This window comes from Chrysemys picta, chromosome 1, assembly GCF_011386835.1.
Source record: "Chrysemys picta bellii isolate R12L10 chromosome 1, ASM1138683v2, whole genome shotgun sequence".
Classification (NCBI taxonomy): Eukaryota; Metazoa; Chordata; order Testudines; family Emydidae; genus Chrysemys; species Chrysemys picta.
This window is the reverse complement of record NC_088791.1, coordinates 75942834-75951220: the sequence shown is the minus strand read 5'-3', so window position 1 is coordinate 75951220 and position 8387 is coordinate 75942834.

The window sequence follows — 8387 nt, the reverse complement described above, 5'->3', positions numbered from 1 at the left end:
CCCTGCCCCAGATTTAGGTGTGGTACAGGCTGCTTCTATTGCAGTGCAACAACACCCCACCCCCTTGCTTGGGGTTTATAGCCAAGCCATGAGTGAGCCCATAATCAGTAGTTTGACTATAGGTCCACATGTCTGGACCCTGGGCACTGTCAAAATATTTGGTCACTACACCTTGGAAACTTTTGTCCAACTCCATTTCAGACTCATTAGACTGAAAAAAACCCCAAGTTGCACTTGAGATACACCCCCTCCCCCCTTTAGAACTGCATTGCAGCAGCTCCCTAAAGCTCTCAGCCTGACAAAGGCTGCCAGTCCAGGATCAATGGTAATGGCCAGGTTTGCAAAGATAGGGAAAACAAATAGGGAAAGTGGCATTTGCCATATCTACTGGCTGTTTCAAATGGTAGGTAGAGCTGAACAATTTGCCTCTGTACTGTGGTGCCTGCCACTCTGTTAACATGTAATGTTATTTGTCACTCTGACAGGAGTGCAACATTAACCTGCCCTAACAGGCTCGGCCTTTCGTTGTGATGACATCTGATGTGGACTCTGCCCCTGAAAGCCAGTTTCTTTTCTAGGTTCATCTCTGCTTCTGTTTCTAGTGGTGGTTTGTTACTGCATTTGCTGCTTACTTAGCTCAGATCCTAACTGTTACTCTCTCCGTTTCAGTAGAGAATGTTCTGGGCTTTATGACTATTTATTGTATTTCTTTAGTATATACCTTCCCCTCTGCTTTTTTTCTTCCTTTCTATTCTTTTCATCCGTCCCACCTTTTTATAGGATTTTTTCTCTATTAATATAGTATCATTACCAAAGGAACCTCAAGCTTCATTGGTCCAATCATCCTCCTTTTCTGTTCCCCCCAAATAAGAGAAAACAAAAGATAAATAACTCTACAGAAACCATTTTGTAACTAAAAGAACAAGATGTGTTTTTCAAAGCACTGGGTAGCTATTTAGAGATGTGACTCCATTAAATCAGAGCCATTGAATTAGAGTCTGAGACATAGGATCTTCTGTTGTAATCCCATCAAATCCTCCACAATAACAAGGATCAAGCTACGTCACTAGCTGGATAGAAGAGCAACTGCCACTGTTAAAGATCTAGTTGCACTTATCTGGTCTCTCTCCCTTTGGGTGTTCTGCCTTTTTCTTTTACCTGTTTGAAGGTGGATTCTGGCCATTTCTTGTACTCTCAGACTAGGACCAGGTACACTGTCCCATGTATACCAACCACTTGCAGGTCCAGCTAGTTAGCGGGCATCTGTGGTCCCTCCTTTTGGGAATCTGTGCCCAGAGATAGTGACCACTAATTGGAAGCAGGCTCATCTAGAAAGGAACAGCAGGGGCCTGTATAAAGCCCAAGAGCTGAGAGCAGAAAATGGGGCTGCACTCCCTGGGGAAAGGGACTATAGAGTTTGGGGCTATAGAGGGTAGTCCACAGTTACTCCCTGCGAGGAGGGAGTTGGGAGGCTGGCAAACCCAGAGAGGGGGAAGGTAAGAGAAGGCTCAGGGGGAAAGCAGCAAGAAATGGGAGTGTAGACCTTGGCTGCTGATTAAAGGGCCCCTGAGCTGGAATCCAGAGTAGAGAATGAGCCTTGGTTCCTCTACCAGTCACTAGGATGTGGCAGAGACCAGGGAAAGGATAATTGACTGCCTGGGCTTATTTGTTCTGGAAAGATTTTGTTCCCCTTTCCCTCCTCCCCCCCCCACCCTCTAGAAGGGGGAACCTCATAGTGACCTAGCCAGAGGGCTGAGTCATGATGAGAAGGCTGCGATTCGTGGAGCGAGAGGGGCTTGTGGGGTGAAAGAGGATGATGGTAGAGGCACCACAAATGGAGGGTACAATGCCTGGCCAGAGCTAATCCCTAGAGTGACCAGGAGGAGGCGACACTAGCGGTGAGTGGAGCCTGTGACACTGAGCCGCTTTATATTAGAAAAATACTTTCAAAGGAGCTCCCCCACAAATATGGTCTGCTTAGCTCATTGTTCTACTGCTCTCTTGTCTACTGGTGACTGGCTTGCCTGCACTTACTCTTAATAACTGCTAACTCCAGTACAAGCCCCAGATTTCTTTGGGCCCAAGGAAACATTCTAACCTTAAAGTATTTTTGTTTATGTAAAACGGTATTTGGTGTTTGTGACTCAGTGAAGGAATAGCTTAATTTCACATGCTAAAGTATTTGTAGAGCTCTCTTTATCTTAGTTAATTTCTCTTTGGCTTTTGTTTTGTACTTTTTTTTTTTTTAAGCCAGGTAGTTTCTCTTGTATCCTCACTTTATTTTTATAGTGGGAGTTTTAATAGTCTTAGTTTAGGGAAAGTTCAGTATATATATATAATTTTTCAACTTTGTCTATCATTTTAACAAGATGAGAGCTTTGAAAGATGTAATCAACCTGTTAAATGTGGAAACATAAAGATAAGTTAACCACTAAGATAAAATGAATCCACTCTGTCAAAATCATGAATTAGAGGTTACTGTTAGAAGTCTCTGAAGCTGTAGTCAGAGTAAATCTTGTCCTCCAATGTTTGAAGCCAATTAGCTCTAATGAAATAACAGCATAATAATTAATAATCTTCTTAAAGTAATAGAAACTAATCAAACTTCCTAAAGAAATATATTTATTGTGCGATTCTAAATAGAATATGCTCATTCTCAAACTCCACAGTGTCTTAGAACTGTATTACATTTCAGCCAGTTGAATGCAGTCAAAAGGGAGAGTACTTGCAAAAACCCATGAGGCGAGAAAGAGCACTTTAATAAACACAGTAAGTAGAAAATATGGCAAGATTTTAAATTAAGGTTAAAGCAAAAATTAAACAGGGATGACTAGATCAATAAACCTCAGTCCTCTTATATCTGTCAAAAATAAATGGAATCTAGGCAAATATAATGAAATAAGTAGAGAAATGGGAAAAGTGGAAAATAAATATTTAGTTGTTCTGTGGATTTTCCTCCAATAAAATCAATACCCATTCCACTCTGAAGAACCCTCATATGTTGTGTATATGAGGGTGTGGGTGGCAGAGTTTCTGCCCAATTCTCTCTCCATTTCCAGAACTGGCTGCATGATATTTTCCAGGGAAGAGTCAGAAAAGGATTCAATACATTTCATCTGTTCAAATTGCATGTATCAACCTTTTAAGTGGAGCAAATTCCATTTGAGAAATTGGAAACAAGGTTTATGAAGTGCTCGGCAGTTAAAAAGACTTCCATCAGAATACTACTTCTACTCGGAAGTCCTTAAATGGAAGGGCCTATACAAATGCAAAGGGCTTTAAAGGCAAAATAAACATGACACCACTCTTAAGATGTGTGGTATTTTGCTATTATGCTGTGGTATTATGAGTTACAATTAAATTACAAGCTGCTTAAAGTCCCATAGTGGTAGATTTGGGAATGGAACCCAGGAGATATGACTTGCAGTCCTCTACTCTCACCATAAGATCACCACTTCTCCTTAGACTCATGTTGACAGATTTGTGCTCATGAAAATCCTCCATCGACTTCGAAATGTATTTACTCAGTACTTCAGACTCTGAGTAGTAGACTCCTATATTATGTATGTCTGTGCAATTCCAACTAAAAATCTCTTACTCCCAAGGAATGGGGAGGGGTAAAGAATCTAAGAACATTGCAGGATTCAAGCAACAGTCAGCTACTAAGTGATTCAAATCCTGTAGGGGAGGGTGATTAGAGCTAGTAACTTTCCTCGCTCTCGCTCCCTGTCTGTGAAGGACTTCTGGACAAAAAGTGAAATCTAACTAGTTAACATGTATAAACCAAACACAGGCTTTGCAGCTCTATGCCAAGTTGGAATATGTTTGTCATCACTGATTTATTTTTAGTGAACAACAGATGCTATTCACTTTTTAATGGGGCTTAGGGTGACAGACAGTGAAAGACCTATTTGAGAAATAAGACAATAGCCTCATTAATAATACTTGTTTCTTTTTACATGTTTTTTTTTTATCCTGAAGTTGCTGCTGTTACAGCGGCTGATAATTGCTGCTTCTGCTGACGCTTATATATCGTGTATTATAAGTAATGGAAAGTGAAATCACTTAAGAAATAAAGAGAGACTAAATTCTGGTTTTAGTTACAGTTGTGTAACTCATTGACTTAAGTGGAATTTCTCTGGAATTAAACCAACGTAACTGAAATTGGAATGTGGACCTCACACTTTTCCCATCTCTTCACATCCCTGTCTGGAAAGACTGTTTGAATGCATAATATGGGAGCGGGTGTAACCGTGAGGGTGGCAGTTGTAGTGGATTTTTTAGGGATTCATTCCAATAATACCAGGAATCTAATTCCCAAACAAATCTATTCCTTTTATAGCATCTGAAAAGAGAGATGGAGGCTCATTTCTCTTACGTAATATAGTCTCACATGACATTCTCTCTCCTTATATATTCCACTGTTCTATGTAGTGATGAATTGAATCAGGCATTTTTACCTTGACTGGGTCCAATTAATCTTTATATTTGTTAAGATAGGGCCATGGGTAACAAGACACATTCTCACCCTGACTTTTATATTTTTCCATTTGCTTTCATTAGATCAGATAAACTGGTAAGCCTACATTCAAAGTTGGCTTTCCCAGGCCCCTACTTTAATTTAAAAAAAGTAAGTGATTTTTCTAAATATTAGCTCAGTAAAGGAATAGAAAATATATATATTCTGGGGTGGTTAGTGTGATGCCCTTCCCTGGGGTGCAACCTGAAACTGGGGTACCACTGAGCCCTCTGACTCACCAGCCTCGGCTCTCTCTCACAGTGTGATGCTGTGACGAGTTACAATCCTCTCCAGGACTTGCACTCACACAGACACTTACACAGGCAGGGACATATCCAGCTGAAGTTACAACTCCACAGCCTAGGACCCCAGAGCTGTACTGTCTTGCCCTGGTCAAAAGTCTGATCAGTATAAACTACTACCCAGTCCGCCCCTCCCTCAATGTGGAGAGGAATATGAACAAGCCTTTGTTAACTGAGCTGAGATTTCCCTTTGCACTTTAAACAACACACTGTTTTAGGTAAAAAAAAATATAAAACAGATTTACTAACTACAGAAACAACATTTTAAGTGATTATAAGTGACAGATGTACAGATCAAAGACTACCTAGGAAATAAATACAAACGCAATCTAAATCCTATGCACTAAACCAGATTTGAATCAAGCAGTGTCTCACCATTAGTTAGTACAAACAGTCAACCAAGCTTCCATATATGGGCAGGCTTCCTTCTTTCCCGCCTGGGGCCCCTCTTCCCCAGTTCAGTCTTTGTTCCTCAGGTATTTCCAGGTGCTCTGTTGTAGGGGGAGGCCCCTTGGTGATGTCACTTCCCCCTTTTATAGCTTCGTCCACCTTGCTGGAACCTTGCTATAACCTGAGTCAAACAGTTCCCATTGTGTAGAGCCATCTCTGAGAGGTTTCTGTTGTTCACAGTTCCTGGGGTAATCCTTGTGAGTGTTTGTATTCTTCTCAATGGCTCATCAACATTATTTGGCCCTTTTATTGTTGTACCTGAAAGGCTCCTGGAGGGTGTTCCTAACTTCACAAGATGTTTCAGTGGCACACATATAGCAAAACTTTATAACTTCATATACAATGATAGTACATACAACTTAACAGGATACTAATGTTCAACAGATTAAAACAATACCTCACAAGACATACTTGTACAAAACGTATCATAATTATATCACCAATAGTGAATATGAGGTGCAGAGTGTCTCTTGGGGCATAGAGAGTCGCAGTTAGTGTAATCAGTTCCAAACTGAAACCATGAAAGGACAATCCATTGATCCAATCATTCCATTTTCTTAAATTGTAATTGTTTGTGCACCATATCATATTGAGTTTTTAACACATTTTCCAGTACAACTACCCTAATAGTCAAAGTGTGTTTTCAGGCTAGTTTTGTTAATCTGGTCCCATATACTCAAAGAGCCATCCTTACTCACATTAATAGCACATTACTTGATAAGCAGATCCATTGTCTTCAATAGAGCTACTCATCGAGTAAGTGATTAGGTGAGATTCTGTATTGGACCTCCAGGAATATTTAAGGTATCATTTATTAAAGGTTTGTACAGCATCTAATACAATGAATCCCAGTCCGACTGTAGATTTTAGGCACTACTGAAATATAAATGTTAAATAATAACAATTAAATAAAGTATGTCTTTGACTACTAATGCCTTTACGTTTTCTTTATGAACACATTTAAGAGGTGTTTGTTTTTTATGCTTTTCCCACAATAACATTTGCAGCTCTAAGGCCCTCATCCGGCAAATTGTTCTATGCAGAACCCTACAACTCCACAGAGCTGGTCTGATATAATTGGGGAATTTAGGCCAACAGCCATATAGAATAACACAAAAGGTCGGGGCCTACATTCTCTATGTTTAACGTGTTTGCTCTGTAACCTCTAGACTGATGTGCTGGAAGGTACAAGCATCTTGTGTCCTTCAAAAGTTTTGCTTTATTTCCAAAACAATTCCCCTTAATTTGAAAAAAAGAAATAAATGATTTTCTCTACACATTAATCCTTTTTAAAGTACAGAGTTCATTAACATTTATGGAACAATAATTAAAAATTAAATGATAGAAAATCTCAAAAGCTATCTGATGTTCTACATTTTCTAAGGTCTAGCTAAGAAAATGAACAAAATGACAATCATGCATTTAAAATATGCGAGGTTAATGTTCCAATTTCTCTTACCCATAATCACTCACACTAGCTGAGATCACAAACTACATTTGCTCATTTTTAGCCTTACCTGCAAAAGTGGAATCCACTAGTTGCTTAGGTATTTCTTTGCTGGCTTTTGTACTATTTAGTACCACCTCTTTTGCAAACTTATAAAAAGGTTTTAGTGTTGGGAAAAACTTGAATTTTTTGAAGACCAAGCAGATGAGTCTTTCAGAAAAGTCAAACTGTCACACAACAGATCTCAAATGTGATATTTTTAGCAGAAGAAAATCAACTCTGCAACAAGAGAGACATTGGTTATTATATCTTTGACAGAAAAGTAGCCATGAAAATCCAATCAACTTGAAATGCGAGGCAAAATGAAGACAGAAGAAATGGACATCACTGTCATGTACTGTAGAAGTACTTCTTGAACTGTGCAGGATGATTGAGGACTATTTTGAGATGTATTTTCTCTTTTCTCAAATATTAACATTACACATGCCAAGTGCAACATTAGCATTTTAAGAGTGTAAAGTGTACACAAAAGGTTTGTTGTAAGTAGAGCCAATTACAGCTGGGCGAAATTTTTCATAAAATTAGTTTATTCATGAAAAGTGTCATTTTGGGTTGACTGACACTATTTGTGAATTCATGACAAGTTAGCCAAATACTTTCAACTGAAGCAAAAAAGTTGAATAAATAATTCAATAGTCTTTAGAGCATTGGCTAGTCATTGGGTCAGAGCGTGAGAATGACTCTACAGCTTGGTAGTTAGAGCACTCACCCAAGTTTAAGGGGACCCAAGTTTAAGTCCCTGCTCCCATTCTATTTAATTATTTCATAAAAAGTGGAACAACTTCAAGAGGAGATATTGGAAGAAAGCCCCATTGCAGAATATCCCATAGCCCACTGGAAAGGGCAATATCCTGCAGTATGGGGGGCTTGGAAGAATTCAATTTTTATTGCGAAGCATCAGTAAACATCAATTTCACTACACACATAAAGCTATGAAAAATATTTCCATCATGTACGAATAGGCAAAGTAAAATAAAATGCTTCTTGAGAATGTAGAGGGGTTTTTTAAGGTTATGTGATGTTGACAATTTGTGTTTTAATGGTTATAAAGCTTTAACTTTTTGAGTCTCAATGTCTGCTCTCATTAAGTAATTATTGTCTGACCCCTTCCCCCCTCACCTCATAATTTCCCACCACAGTGAAAATTTACAAAACAGCCAGAGGGGGAAAAGAGGGAAATGGTGGTGATGCTTGTAAGGTTCAGCCCAGTGGCTAGCTTTGATTTTGTCAAAATGCCTGAAAGTCTAAACAAAATGTTAGCCATCAAAATCAAACATTTTGTTTCAAAATCACTGAAACAGTTTCACCTCAACATTTCTTTCACTTTTCAATGGGCCAAAAATTTTCAATAAATGTCTTTTGGGGGGTTCTAACCAAAATGAAACTCTTTTTTTGTGTGTGGTCAGAATTGCTAGCAAACCAAAAAATCCATTCTTCACCCAGCTGTGGTGTCAATTCCATCATTCTGTAACCGTTTTAAAAAATATACATATACTAAGTGTCATTTTTTTCGGTGGGTTCCTCCTCTCCCTTTAACCCCCTCATTTTTATGACTTCATTTTGGAGTCAGATCCAATACCTTTTCAGCCCCTCCACCCCAGCCACACCA